At 34.6% G+C, this 16,832-nt stretch overlaps 1 protein-coding gene and 1 pseudogene across 5 annotated transcripts in view; one reads left to right on the top strand and one right to left on the bottom strand.

The window, feature by feature from the left end:
* LOC126692377 (putative receptor-like protein kinase At3g47110) overlaps positions 1 to 16,832 on the top strand; it is a 181,236-nt gene that overhangs the window by 18,239 nt on the left and 146,165 nt on the right. The gene's annotated exons all lie outside the window — the stretch shown is intronic.
* On the bottom strand, positions 6,600 to 9,021 carry LOC126691045 (myb family transcription factor PHL7-like; annotated as a pseudogene).

Below are 16,832 nucleotides of genomic sequence, written 5' to 3'. Positions count from 1 at the left end.
AACCCGATAGTCGCTTTGTAAAAAATTATAGGTGCACAATATCACATCAACTTCTCCAAGTATATGTGTTCTTCTCCTCATGATGACAACTCTTAATAAGCTTTTATACATTTGGGAACCAGCCAAGTCATCATGGGCCCCAACAGAAAATTCAGTAGACTCAAAGTTCGATTGATCATGAGTTGTTGAGGTTTAATGAACCTCGATAGATCAAGTGGAATCGAGACAGCAGACCTTCCGTTATCTTGAGCAGTTTTATTGTATCTTCAATGTAGTTCTGCCACACAATTCTAAACATTAAAAATGCGTTTTGACTCGGATTTGATAACATATAAAATGTTTGACCCTAACAATAAATAAATAAACTTCTATCAAACTCATAATTTTTTTTTTTTTTTTTTTTTTTTTTTTTGAGGAAACAAACTTTCATTCACAGAAGAGAAGCATTTACATCAAAGAACAAAGCCTCTAAGGCACGAGGAGGAGGATCTTCAATCCAAATTACATCATCAGAGATAGATTTTGCAAAATTAGCTAAGGAGTGCGCCACTAAGTTGCCAAATCTTCTGACACATGAGAACGAGCCTTTACGAAGACCAGCCACCAATGTCTTTATTTTTTGGAAAATATACCTAAGTCGTGAATAGTCCATATCTGGTTGAGAGATTTTGCTCATAACATTAACACTATCCCCCTCAATGATGAGATCATGGAATCCAGCTTCAATTGCAAAAAGCATAACCTTCCTGCAAGGCTGCAAGCAAGGCTTCCACTTCTTCAGCATCACTCACATGGGGGACCTTTTGCACTAAGGGCTGCCATTACTTCACCTTTATCATTTCTAATAATTGCTCCAAAACCTGAAAAAAAAAAAATATATATATATATATATATATTATCAGAGAACACTGCACTATCAAAGTTGAGCTTATAGATGTGGGTTGGAGGGGGCTGCCACAAGTCCACTGGACGAGGATCTAGTATCCTAGTAACGTGAGTTTGTTGTATTCTACTTTCAAGTTCTGCTAAAATTTTCCAATTAACTTATCAAGAAATGAACTTTTATCACACTCATAATTTGCTTTGTAACTTAATTAATACTTTTGAAGGTAAATTGCATATTACACCCCTAAAGTTTGGGAATGTTTGGATTTTTCACCTTGAAATTTTAGAATTTGAATTTTACTCCCTGAAGTTTGGGAGTGTTTGAATTTTACACTCTCAAATTCTGAAATTTGGAGATGTAAAATCCAAATAATTTCAAACATTAGGAGGTAAAATTCAAATTCTGAACGTCAATTTGTAAAATCTAAACACCCCAAACTTCAAGGAGAAAAATTCAAATTTTGAAACTTTAAAGTGTAAAATCCAAACGCCTTCAAACTTTTGATAATTGATTTCTAACAGAAATATTTAGACTTTTCCATCTATTGATTAGAGGATTAAATTAATCATTCAAGATATTGTTAGGACATATGTGTTTTACATGTTAAGATCATATGTCACTATTTTATGTTATTGGCTAATCCTTTGACAAAACGTACTTTACTTGTAATTGGATAGTTCTAGGATGTGTTCAAATACTTCAAAAAACAAGGTTTCAAGTTCAAGTATTAAAGTCATACAAGTCTATCCAAGAATCAAGTGAGAAAGTACTGATTTTTAAAGCTCGATAGCTGCTCAACACCTCTCGACAGCTAGGTTATCTGTTGAGCTCTTAAGTTGTTTCTTATCGCAATCTTGATAGCTAGGCTATCTGTCGAGCTCTTCAGTTGATTGTTATCGCAATCTCGACTCCTCTCGATAGCTAGGTCGATCAATCGAGAAACTTTCTGTCCCCTCGATAGCTCCTCAATAGCTTCTCGATAGCTGTATCTGTCGAAGTTTAAATCTCGACACCTCCTCGACACCTGGCTATCTGTTGAGGTTACAAGAATTCAGATTTTTCAGATCTGATTTTCGGCCCATGTTGACATGTATGTGTAGGGTTTCTTTTCTCACAACCCTAGACCTATATAAGGCTTATTTTAGAGGCTGTCACATAAGAGAATATAGAGAACATATGCAAAAGTTGACCGATGCCTTACTCTCTCTGAAAGAAGCTACTGCGTCTTTGCGCCTTAGGGTTTTGTAACCAAGTGCTTCTTGATCTTCATTGTTGATGAAGTGAAGAACTTTGTAGCCAACATCTTCTTCTAGTTGGTGTGTTAGTCACGTATTGGGAGTCGTGCATCATTGGTTAGTCATGTATTGGAATCCGTGCAACAAAAAGGGTGGCATTCATATATTGAAAAGTTCAGAAGTTCTGAAGCGGTAGAAGGTTTCTGCTATGAGTTTATCTACGGGGATTGTAAAATCTAGGGACAAAGGTTTTGTACTAGATCTGAAACTTCTCTTTACTATAGTGAATTGCTTTTTGGGAAGGTTTCCTCCCAGGTTTTTTACTGTGAAACTAGTTTATTTCATTGGTTTTCCTCGGTTATCATTAGGGGTGTCCACGGGTCGGGCCGGGTCAGGTTTGTGCCCAACCGGGACTCGACCCGCTCAGGTCGGGTGGGAGAGAATCAGACCCGTAACCGACCGCTGATCACCACGGGTCCAGTCGGATCGGATTATAAAAAACGATCGATCGGTTCGGTTGAAATCGACGAACGGCGGCGACAGCGGAGAAGAACGAACCGTCGTCGAATTTGGTTGGAGGAGAGCGAAACCTCACCGATCATAGCTTAAACATTGTCGGATCTAAGCCAAAGTTACCGATCTGAGCTTAAATGTCACCGATCCGAGCTTAAACGTCACCGATCTAAGCGATTTTTGAGCTTAAACGTCACCGATCTGAGCGATGTTTTGAAAAATATCGCCAAATCTGAGCCAAAAATCGTCAAATCTAAGTAGATCTGAGCAAAATCGTCGCCGGTCTAAGTGAAAGATGGCAAATCGTCGACGAATCTGAACAGAGGAGGCTTTCATCTGAAGTGGTGGTCAGGCGGGTCGGGTGGCTGCGGTTTTAGAGGAGAAAACCCGCCACTCGACCCGCCGGAATCGGGTTTGGAGGATTGAGACCCGTCGCCGACCGCTAGAGTCGTCGGGTGGGGCGGCGAGCGGGTCGGTTCGGGCGGGTTTCTCGGTTTGATCGGGTGAACGGGTTGCATGGACACCCCTAGTTATCATATCTTGTCTTATTTATTTTTCCGTTGTATGATTTTGACATGATATTGATGTTTGTTTTAACAAGTTTTATTCATAATAAATCTAATTAACAAACTTGGATTTAAAACTTGTTAATTCTATCAACCGGGGTCTAAATTTCTCAACAGATATCAATAATATCATTGTTGTCAATGTCATGTAAACCTAGACTCTTTTTCCCATTTGTAGATTCAATCAATCATCCAAGATAACTCCAATCAGTGCACGGAGAGTGCAGATCATTATGTTTGAAGCGGGGTCACCACGTGGATGTGGTCTTGGGCTAGACCCACTTGAACCGAATCTTGACCTGACGACTTGTTCAAAGGCCCCTTGGGCTTAGACATTAAGGGTTAGCCCCCTTGAAAAGGGCCTAGTAATTCCCCACTCATTCATCCATAACTGGGTTTTGTGCTAGGATTGAGATAGGTTGGTCCCTATGCTTGTATAATTTCAATTTGGCCTTGTATCAATACTAATCTTTTAAGGGTTATACTAATGGGTGCCTTTAGGACAATTTTTTATAAATTATTTTAGAAAAGTTTTGACATTACTTTTATGAGAAATATAAAAAACCATCAAAAAAATTAATTGTTTTTTTTTTCCCGTAAAAGGTTTCTAAAAATATTTCGTAAACCAATACTCTTAGTACATCCATTAACTTTTCCTATCTTTTAATTATTAAAAAAAAGAAAAAAAAAAAAGACTTATTGTACAACAATACGTATAGTATAGATGTAGATTTTTTCATTTTTAATATGTCAATCATTTATCTTTAGTGAACCTTCTTTTTGGGTGAAGGGAAAAACTATTAACAACGTAGAGACAAGGTATAAAATAAACAAATAAATAAGAATATATACAGAAAAAGATGAAATGAAGAGGTATCTCACAGAGCAGTTCCTTGAACCATACTCTTAGAGCTTGTGAGTCTCATTGTTTTTTTTTTTTTTTTGGTGGGATTTGGTTGTTTGTTTTGGGTTTGAGTAATAAGCATGAATGCTATTTCAAATCATTTAGGCCCATGCATATAATGAACATGTTAGGAGTCCCAGTCTCCCACATAAAAAAAGTGCATTCATGGGGCCTAGAATTTAAAGAAATCTATTAATAGAATACCCTAAGAAATCTAGAGGATTTGAATCCTGCACACTAGGAACAAATTTGATATTTCAGCATGATTTGGTTATTATGGTGCATGCAGATCTGCAAATGCTTGCATTAACTAATATGCAAAAGATTCTCAAAAAAATAAAAAAAATTATTATTCTGTAAAAGCCAGCCAATAAGTGATGGTAGATAAATAGGAGTATGGGCAAGTTTTGCAAATTTTCACTTCAATTTTGTCCATCGAAACTCGATTTGGCTTATTTCATGTTCCGATGATTTGATTTTCGAACTCAATATATCACTTTAATTATTAGGAATTATAATTTTGTTTGTGACTAAATTTTTGTTCATGTTACAATCAAAGATGTCTTTACCCTTATATCGTAAAATTATCCCCTTATCCTTAGTTTTTGGTTAAAGGACCCTTGAAAGATAGTGAGTTACATAAATAGAAAAATCCATAGGATTTTCAAAGTTTTGCTATTTGTAAAATCTTGACTTAGCTATATTCAGTCAATATTTATCTGCAATCCTTTAGCAAACTCAATCAAAGTAAGAGCAAATATTTTGTTAATAAAAATGATCATATCGTGGCTCTAAGCCAACAGCAAGTTTCAATGATTTTTACCTAACTTCCCAACAGCAAGTTGCTATTAGGCCAACTATATGTACATACATACATATATATTAATATATATATATATATATATATATATATATATATTGCAGATGATATGCTCCCATTTATAATACATTTTTCATACACTATCTCATTTCATACTTGTCGCCCACTCATTCTTAAAGATGCTTCTTCGTGTGATTTCCACCTTGATGGGACTTTCATTTCTGTGGGATCAAGAACTGTGATTTTATTTATTTTCAAATGCATATCGAGCAATGCATACTGAACAAACCCCCCACAAGGAAAAGTAATAACCAAATATATCATGGTCCAATGATTGTACGTGTGCTGCCATGATGCTACAACTTTATTAGGAAAACTTTATTACTAAAGATGTTTGTAGTTGCTTCCCTGGTCTTCTAGATAGAACTGTCCACTCCAAATTTCCAATACTCCTAGAGTGGCATTGGCATGAAAAAATTTCTCTATACCATTTTTAATGTTCCATTTTATATTCCACTAACAGCACAAAATGCTATATATTTGAATTTTTTTTTTTTGTTTTTGGTTAAGAGGAAATACAAATAATAGACTATCTCACAGTAGAGGTGAGATCAAGTTCAGTTATCCTATTAATAAACATGCCAACATTATCCATATTAACTAAATGCACAACATCAGGACTTGGCGGGTTATCAAAAACAGCAAAAGCTTCTGTCATGGTGCTAGCTACCCCATCTCGCAAGTGCATCCGCGCAATGATTACCTTCTCTATACACATGAACCACTTGGACCTGGATGAACCTTGTCAGCAAGCACCTGCAATCATATAAGAGAGGGGCATACGGCTTATTAGTGGCTGCATTAGAATTGATAAGGTCCACCACCACTTTCGCATCTAACTCCACAATCAGCCGCTGGATTCCTGCATTCAAGGCCAACTTCAACCCATCTCTTAACGCCCAAAACTCAGCAGTAATGCTAGTAGCAAATCCAATAGACCTCGCAAACCCTTTGATCCACATCCCGTTGCAATCCCTTATAAGACCACCACCTCCCGCTTTGCCTAGGTTTCCACATGAAGCCCCATCCGAATTTAGTTTAAACCATCCAACAGGGGGCTTGAACCATTTCACCTGGACAATAGTTATCTGTTTAGCTTTCCTCATATTACCAACACAAAAGAAAAACTCCACAGCTTGGGTAAGACAATAGCTATGGAGATTGAGATTAAGAGGGGCATTATCAAACATCACTCTATTACGATGCTTCCAAAGATTCCAGATGGCAAAAGGAAATATAGTACTCCACGGAATGTGATTCTGATGAGTCCGCTTGCAAAGACAATTCTCATAGAGCCAATCATCTAAACTCTGAGTGTGCCTGGCCATAAAGAAATGAGAAACCCCATCTTAGACCAAAACTGTTGTGCAAACAAACACTCTCTCAACAAGTGGTCTATAGACTCTACTTGATTTCTGCAAACCGGACATAACCTGCTGCAATTAATGGAATATTACCTGCTGCAAGTGGTCTATATATTTGATTGATGGAATATAAAATAGTACACTCAAAATGGGACAAATGAATTTTATATGCCTTACCAAAAACTAAATAATATCCTTGACAATATGATTGCCTTCCACACATAGTTATATACTCTATTTAGATGCAAAATCTAGAAAAAGCTGGGCACTAAAGGCGATGAGCAGGCTGCAATACTCCAGGGAAAGCTGAGACCATGGTCCGGATATGAGATTTGCATTTCTTTTTGAAGAAACATGGCTTGGCTATAAGATTCTAAATTGACTGAAGCATTTATGCAACTTGGAGACAAAACATCCTCATCAACCCTAAGCCTCTTGGGAACTCGAAATCCTTCCTCAGACTGTATTTCATTTCTGTCAGCTTCTGAATCAGATTCTAATTCTTTTGCATTTGACTCTGACTCCTCACAAAGGGAAGGTAATGATATGGGAGAAACAGGCTTGCGAGGTTTTGTATTGGTTGCCTGGTTTCGATGTTCCTCCGTAATTTGGTCAAGGAATCTTCCTTGGGCTTCAAGTTTAAGCTTCAATCTCATTTGAACCTTCCATATATACAAACGAAAGAGGTTACCTCTAATGATAAAATAATAGTTAAATGATTAAATTCACAATCTTTCTAAAAGTTTAAAAGTTAAAACTCAACAATACTTTTTTTTTTTTTTTGATGATTAACTCAACGATACTTAAAAATTAAATTTACTAATTTTATAATCATTTTTATTTTTTAGAACAGTTGATAATTTATCAATTAACATATATACATTGATACAAAAGGTTTATTTACCCACCCCACCCCCTTTTTCTTTAATTTTTATTAGTTCTTGCTTACTAGTACTTATTGAGCAAAGTTGGGATTTCTTGAATACCTCAAGTTGATCACTCATTCGCTTTTGTACTTCATTTTGCATTTGTAGCGCTTCATTAAGTTGAGCAGCACTGCAAATATTTAGAATCACAACATGACTTGTATGAGAGAACGCATTAATAGAAAAGCAAAAGAAAGTCCTCAAACACATGAAGGACTTGCAATGGTTGCACAATTTTCTTGGAACCACTCCTCATGAAATAGAGACTAATTTGAGTCTCTAGCTGGAGCATAATTACTACTCCCCCAGGGCTAAAACTCACTCTTCAAAAATAAATAAAAAAAATAAAAATCTCACCATGTTGTACTGAAATTTGGCAGTAGTTCTGATATGTTTCTCCTCTCAAACTTCCCTCCTATACAGAAAAAAAAAATATATTATGAAATAAAATTAAAAGAAGTGAAGCATGAGAAGAATAAGTTTTCTATTTTAGAATTTCTGATCAAGAAATAAATTGGATTTTTTAAGACCTACTACTGGTCGACTCTGGGATAAATTTTGAGATCCTGTATTTCTGGGACAAAAAGGAATAATCCAAAAACTTATCAGCATACCTAAATGAAATTCCTCAAAACTTTCAAAACAAAGAAAGTCATGTATTAGAATTATATGTTATACAATCACAGCACGATTGCAACGAGGAACACTGCAGTTAATTTAGAGAAAACACAACTGCTTCTTCTGATTATCCAAATTCCCTTTTTTGGCTAACGTAACCTAAGGATCCGTAGTTGCACTATTCACTAGACGTGTTCCAAGATCCAAAACTGAAAGTTTTTTAAGCTACAACATGCACTGCCATAAAATTTTAAATAAGTAATATTAAGAATATTACAAATTTTACAATATAATCTTACAAATTGATTTATCATCGTCACAAAAAAAAAAAAAAAATTCAGACATTTTTTATACTGATGAAGTAGCAGCATCAACCACATATCAATTTGTAAGTCATTTATAACTAGAAAAACTGTGCTTTTTGACTCAAACTTTCAATTTACTAACAATGTTCCCCCAAATTATCTATTTGCCTAATTCACACACCAATTTGAAAGAATATCACATCAATGTGCCTCCACCGTTTAAATCTGACGTTAAATGAGAGTAAATTGGTTCAGTTACAAAATTATCCTTGTTAAGTGCAATAGAAAAACCACAATTTTCATATAATTTAACTCTCAATTTAGAGAGTAAAAGGTATTAATATACAGTTCTCTTAAATTAGAGTGTCAGTAAGGCAAATTGGAGTTTAGAGAAGACATTGTAAAAGAGGTGAAAGTTTATGACAGAAATTGGATGTAGTTTTAGCATTGATGAGAGAGAGAGAGAGAGAGAACCTGTAAGTGGCTTTTGACATGATAAATGTTTAGCCCAGGATTGCCCAGTCTTCAAGATACCCTTTGGAGTAGCCCCTGCCATGCAAAAACAAATAAACATGCATGCAGGCCTTGATAAACCATCACTAAAGTGTAAAAAAACCATGAACATATCATGCATAACTTTTAACACATGAAATACGTGATGTGTACAGACAATGTTCACTAACGAGTGTTTAGTAATCAGTGCTCTCCGACTTACTATCAGGGCCACCAAGCTTATTGACTGCCTGTTCGAACTGTTGGTGTAGCTCATCCGTCCAACGCATGCGTTCTTTCCCAGCAGAACCATCTGAGCGACTCGAACCCATATCGGAATTAGGCAGCTGATCAGCAACCCAGGAACTGCATGAGCGATGGCCAGGAAGAAAAGGAGGATTATAGAGATAGATATGAAGACAAAAGCAGTTGTGAAAACGAAAAAAACTAAGGTGGCGATGCACACTAAAGATTTAGATGCCATGAAATGTCTTTGTTGTCGGAGCTAACCAGGTATTCATTTCAAGACTTTCAAACTCTTAGTTATCTTTTTCCTATCTTATGTCCAAAAGACAGTCTGTCAGTTCTGTCTCAAGCTATGCTCATTATTTGGAGACCAAATCTAAGGTCAGGACTGAAGGTGCAAAGGAATGAGTTTGAAACTTCTAAGTAAAAATTCCTCTTCATGTGTAAGTGTAAGTCAACCCAATATCATAGGTGCGCGTAGTACTGACAAATTAGTTGGGTTGGACCGTTGAAGTTTGATTATACTATATGGTACTGTAGTTCATACTAGAGCTAATTTTATCTGAGGGTCACATCATGATTTTTATTTTAACATTTAATAAATAAATAAGAGATTTGAACATATTCATTTGGTGTTTTTTCCAATACAAATAAGAGGATAAAAGAGCATAACCACTAAAAAATAAAATTTAGAAAATACAAAAATTCTTAAATTTATGAATTAATAATTATGAGCAATCTAATAATTTTCATAAGAGAAAAAAGATAAAAACTAGATGCCATGATCAAAATATCAGCTAGTATTCTAGTTAGTATGTAAAACTTGAAATAAAATTAAATCATCTATAAAAAATATCTAAATATATAGAGTTTTAAGATTAAAATAGAACATGTTGGGTAAAGAAAAATAAGTTTAAATATTTAGTAAGAAAATATATAATATACTTATGAAAAAATAATTAATGTTAGCAGTAAATTTTGGATTTAGAGTCTTTTTGGTTTCGAATTGCACCTCAGATCTATGGGTGATATCATCAATATTTTCATGTGCAATATAAAAAATTTAATATAATACTCTTATCAATGAAAAGAAAAATAGATTTTATAACTACAGTTTTTTTGTTTACAATAAAGTGGACAAAGGAGATTCCAATTCAAGTTCTCCTTGTTGGGAGAATGAGATAATATTACCGAGCCACAAGGCTTTTGATTGTATAACTATGATTGTTGTATAAATAGATTAAATGTTACCAAAACCAAAATAAAACGAAAATAGTTTTTGACAAAAGAGGGGGGAAAAAAGGCTGACTCATGTGAGTCTATGGATCAACTCGATCCAACTCATTCAGTCACTTTGCGTAGCCAAGTACGAATCGTCCCATTTCTTCATGGGTCTAATGCAATGTTTAGTTGGGGTAGAAAGGAAAAGAATGAAATAGGATGGAAGGAGAATGAAGAGGAAAATGTAAGTTTTCATGGTTTGGTTGGAGTGAAAATGAAGAGCAAAGAAAATAGGGATAATTGGAGTTTTCCACCTGAGTCCACTTCCAAATTGTGAAGAAAACAGAATGGAAATACCATTAAGAAGAAAATTATAACATTACTCCTTCACTTTTCTATCCTTTCACTTTTATATAATGACATGATAATAATATGAACTCCACATTTCCACTCTTCCGGTCTCTATACCAAATACGTACACACGGTAGAAAACACAAATCTTTTCTATCATTGCACGTCCATCATCTCAACCAAACAAAGCTTGAATATTCGTTACCTACACCCATGTAACGTTTTTATGATCCATTTGATTTAAGTCTAAACATATATAGGATTTAGAAGGAAGCCTAATTCTTACTAGGCAATTGAGGCCCAGTTACCTAACCTTCCACCTTGGGCTGCGGACCAATTCGTTGCTGGTTCTATAGTAAGGGGCCTTGATGCTCTCCATAATTGTCTCCATGCTTCAGGTTTGACCTTTTGATTACTTTCAAAGGTTCATCAACCTTAAAAATGGCTGGATTACTTCATAAGTTGGGGCTTTGCTGGCATTGGGTGTAACTTGTAAAGTATATATTAACTAGTCGCTAAGCCGTGCAATGCACGGAAAAACTATTGTATAAGTAGATGTTAACAACTATTTGTCTCTTCCACTTTGATTGCATATAGTCTCTAACCCATGCAATACATGGAATAATTTGAGAAAAGTAATATATATTTTCTTTGCTTAAAAACTCACTTTAAAATGAATAGGTTGGCTTTCTACTCATAATATGACTCAACATACTCAAAAACTAGAATCACGTTTGATTAAAGGAAAATTGAACAATATCAACTATTGCAAAAATGGTAAAAGAACAAAAATATATAACAAATGAAAGTTTTCCATTATGTTTCTTCTTTCTTTTACTTATTAGGAAAAAAATAGCAATAAAAAAGCATATCAATCAATTTATTGAATTTGATTTGAATACAGTTTAGAAAGAAAAGAAAAAAAAAAAAAAAGGGACTCTCTCCTATAATTGAAACACTTCAATTTGGACTCTTTAAATATGCTATGCACTGAAATCTTGGCTATTGTAGACAATAATTTGGGACGATAATAAACACTGTTTCCCCTTGGATCATGACAATAGAAAGAACCTGCAACATCTAACATTCAGTGAGGTAAAAGAGATGACAATCCAACTACAAAGAAAGACAACTCAAAACAAAATGGTATATAATTGATATTAAGATATGGTTGTTACTTAATGTAACCGATCACAAAAATATAAAGAGATGTATATAGGTTGCTAATCCAAGTATACTTTGTTATCCATTAGAAACTGTTTGTTGAAATAGACACATCCATCATCAAAAGTTTAGGTAACATATTAATAACATAAAACTACCCGTCAAGCATTAGTTTTAAAACCAACACATGGTATGTAATAAACTAATATTTTTTTTATAAAAAAAAGGTCTTCAAAGTGGGATAAGCAAATAAAAGCAGCATTAAATAGAGACACAACTACTAAGATGGCTTTCACATCAATATCTAAAAATTCCTAAGGAAATAATATTCTCACTAACTACACACATGACATATCATGTAATTTACACACTTAGCTTTGAACTCATCATTGATACAATTCTCCTAGATAAAACTTTAAAAGATATCTGAATTTATACATGAATCATAAATATGATTGGAGAGAACAAAGCAAACCATTTTTAGTGTTGAATGGGTGAGCATCGAACCGCAGTCCATAGTGGTTCCCCTGCAATGCTTGTGCAGAAACAACCTAAACAATAGAGGATATGACGAAAACAAATTAGACTATGGAACATGGAACCACTAATCAGATTGAAAAAGAATACATAAATCCCAATTAAGTCCTCAGGATAATAATATCAATTTCCTGGTGAAAAAATAATATATAAATATGTGTGTGTGTGTGTGTGAGAGAGAGAGATGAAAGAATTGACAGTAATAGTGGAGACAGCAAGAACACTTTGCTCACACCAAGCATGATACTTAAGCAGAAAACAGAAACCAAAAAAAATTAAAAAACTCCCATTTGAAAAACCAAATATCAAATAAATAATCACGACTTCAATTAAATCAAAGGGACCCTAGCAGTTACCTAAAAGCTTCAATCAAGAGTTCAAAACATAGTTCCATAGAATTTGGGAGTAACAGTGGCAACTATCAGTATATATACTGCCCTACATAGTTCCTTACTTCTTTTTTTATATATAGGTTATAAAAATTCATTGAAACAAAAAGGAAAATGGTTTTACCTTGTGGATGAATAAATCCAAAAATACAAATTCAAAATGTTAACTCCTAAAATCTAACTTATGATATCTGTGAATCCATGAAAACTCAATGGAGAATTTGAGGTCACAACCTGTACCCACTCAATAAGAGTCTTTCAAAACAGAAGATTTTCTAAAACAAAACCCAATAACTATATAGCATCAAATAAACTGTGCCTAAAATTATTATTAAACCCCATAACTATCTACAACACACAGCCCATACATATCACTGAAAATTTTGAAACCACAATCTACATCAATCATCAGGCCAACTCTTAGGCCTTTCAAAAACACAAGAAAAAAAAAACCATTAATTCTTACAAAACCTGTAGAATTTGAAATCCCTAAATCGATAGAAAACCTAATTGAAGACATATAATTAAAACATAACTTTGAGGCTTTGCTCCTTTTAAACCAATTTCAATCTGAATTTTAACCCATATCAATCAAATAAAATTGAAACTTGAAAAAGATTAGATTGGAATTCTTCATACCTGAAAAATCATCCAACATCAGAAACGGAAAAGGATCCAAATTTTTCAAGTCAGTCTTGAAAATCAAATACCTTTGAGGCTCTGTTCCATTTAAACCAATTTCAATCTGAATTTTAACCCATATCAATCAAATAAAATTGAAACTTGAAAAAGATCAGATTAGAATTCTTCATACCTGAAAAATTGTCCAACATGAGAAACGGAAAAGGATCCAAATTCGTCCAACATCAGAAACGGAAAAGGATCCAAATTCTTCAAGTCAGTCTTGAAAATCAAATGCCCAGAAAGGGGGCCAAAAAAATAATCAATGCCCAGATGATAAAAACTCAAGAACAAAATAACCATGAATCAAAATTGACATTAGCCAGAGGAGTTGTGGCTGAGAAAAGAATGAGGGAGCTGCATTGAATAAGAGAGTTAAAGAAGAAGAAGGAGATGGGAGTGAGTTTGATCGTGGGTTTTGTTAGGGCTGAGTTTTCATTTGGGTGAGTGTTGATAGAGTAGGAAGAAAAAATTTACTGGGTATGGGTAGGGTTTTATATATATATATATAGATAGATAATAAAACGTTAAATTTTTTTTTTTTTTTTTTTTTAAAGTGACGTGAAGGCTAATGGGAGAGTTGTATTATTGTATACTGTTGGGAGAGTTAAATTGATAAATTCTAATATAACAAAACGTTAAAAAAAAAAAAAAAAAAGGTGACGTGGAAAAATGTGGAGCTAGCAAAGGCTTCGGTTATATATATATATATATATATATATATATATATAGATTAACAATTCAACTGAATCACCAATCTCAAAGTTTGTTTTAAAGAATTTAACCTTGATGCATTGGATCTTTTGCAGCAGTCTAATCTTCAAAGTCAAGTTTTAGGCCCAATAGGGGCACATTCAACGGTCTCTATAGAAATCCTAACGGAGATGAAAATAATTAGAAATATAGACAACTAATGTGTACTCAGAAGGAACACATTCCTTTACAATCACAATGCATAGACGTGCATGTACATGTAAAAAAAAAGGCACTTCACCAACTGCATATATGTTATTGGTGAATCTGACACAAATTAACAGATTCTAATTATATAAAGAAAATATTTGAACAACAAGGAATCACCGGGGAAGATGGCGTAGACCCCTTTGAAACAATCTGTTAGAAATAAATATTACAGAGCAAACTCAATACATAACTTTTAAAAAAGCAACACTGCTATACCATTTTTTTGGTCAGCCGCTGGAACAATGCTATTCATCTCCCAACATTGGCTTTAGTGACTACTACTGCCTGCCCCTCTTCATACAAGATGGGCTTTTGTATTGCTTGATGCTTTCCGCCTTAGCAGGTGTTATCTTCACACACTTTCCATGGTACCACCTCTCACAGACATCACAGCCAATCCAAAATTCATCTGCGTTGTAATTTCCACCGCAGCTCCCACAAAGGGTTTCACTATGTTCATCTTCTTCCTCCTCAAAATTCTCGACACTTTGATGATGACATTGGAAGATAATTTATTTATTCTCAAAAGGAATAGATATTTTAATAAATAAAGTGTGTGTATATATGTATTGAATAAATTGATAGTTCTAACAACGGAGAACGGTGATGAATTTGAATTTAAACATCTTTGTCAAAAATATCAAAAAATACCAGTTATCAGATATCAATAAAATAAATAAAGTTTCGTTTTATTTTATTTATAATTGATATATTTATAATTTTCCATGTATGAAATATATATGTTTTTCAAAATTTAAATTTGTTTGTTTATACAATTAAGCCATGTACTTGAAAGAGACAGCGCCCCAAATTTAATCGCTCGTAATAATATATATATATATATATATATATATATATATAGGGTAATTCTACAGTACCCCCTCTTTTTTTTGGGGGGTACGGTACCCACTAGTAAGTAACCTGCTATATTAGGTTACCAAAACATCACATTTGGTGGTATTATCATCACATTGTGTAGTACTAACATCACATGTGATTGTACTTTATCACATTTGGTGGTTCTCTTATTTTTTTTCTCACATTTGATGGTATCATCCTCACATTGTGCAGTACCAACATCACATATGACTGTATTTTTGTCACATTCAATGGTTCCTTTATTTTTTTCTCACATTTGATGGTACCATCCGTACATTGTGTAGTACTAACATCACATATGATTGTATTTTTGTCACATTTGGTAGTTCTCTTATTTTTTCTCACATTTGATGGTACCATCTTCACATTGTACAGTAACAACATCACATGTGACTGTACTTTTGTCATATTCGGTGGTTTCTTTTTTTTTCCTCACATTTGATGGTACCATCCTTATATTGTGTAGTACCAACATCACATGTGACTGTATTTTGCCACATTTAGTGATTCCTTTAGTTTTTTTCCTCACATTTGATGGTACCATCCTCACATTGCGCAGTACCAACATCACATGTGACTATAATTTTATCACATTCAGTAGTTCCCTTATTTTTTTTTCTCACATTTTATGGTACTATCTTTACATTGCGCAATATCAACATCAAATGTGACTGTACTTTTGTCACATTCGGTGGTTCCCTTGTTTTTTTTCCTCACATTTTATGGTACCAATCTCACAAAGCACAGTATTAACATCACATGTGACTGTACTTTTATCACATTCGGTGGTTCTCTTATTTTTTTTCTCACATTTTATGGTACTGTCCTTACACTGCGTAGTACCAACATTACATGCGACTGTACTTTTGTCATATTCGGTGGTTCCCTTATTTTTTTCCCTCACATTTTATGGTACTAATCTCACAAAGCGCAGTACTAACATCACATGTGACTGTACTTTTGTCACATTCAATAGTTCTCTTATTTTTTCTCACATTTTATGGTACTATCTTTATACTGCGCAGTACCAACATCACATGCGACTTTACTTTTGTCACATTTTGTAAGGTTGAATTTATTCAACCATCTAATTGGCTTTATTCCGTGCCAAATTTGCTTGTAATTCAGCATTTAGTAACCCTGTATTTAGGTGGGTTTGTTGTAAGGGTAGTGAGTGAGATAGAGTGAAGTTTGCTCAAGAGTGTGCAAGAAAACAGAGACTCGCGGCTGGGACTCGCGGGTGACTCGCGGCTGCAAGCCGCCAGGAGCAGCACACGTGCCAAGCATGCTGGAAGATGAACAGTCATGCTAGCTGGAGCACTACAGGACAAAACAGGACAACTGGCCATACGGTTAACTCGCGACTGGATCTCGCGACTTAGTCAAGCCGCGAGGTCAAGCCGCGAGCCACCCCTGTTTGGTAAAACCCGACGTTTCACATTCCTTTCCCACTCCAGTATAAATACCCCTTTTACCCACGATTGAAAGAGAGCTTCTAGAGAGAATTTTGAGAGAGAAACCCTAAAGAAAAACCAGATTGCTTCACCCACAATCTCTACCTTAGAGTCTCTTCAAATTCCCCTACTCTCTTCCTCTCCATTGTCAAATCCTTGAGAGGCATTATACCAAACCTGGTTCTCACCATCATCATCACTGTGAGACAGTTGTTTGGATTTCTGGGAAGCAGTTAGGAAGGAACCAATCTTCATTGG

Source organism: Quercus robur, chromosome 7, assembly GCF_932294415.1.
Source record: "Quercus robur chromosome 7, dhQueRobu3.1, whole genome shotgun sequence".
Lineage (NCBI taxonomy): Eukaryota > Viridiplantae > Streptophyta > Magnoliopsida > Fagales > Fagaceae > Quercus > Quercus robur.
The sequence above is the reverse complement of the archived record's forward strand: the minus strand, read 5'-3'. Positions and strand labels throughout refer to the sequence as shown.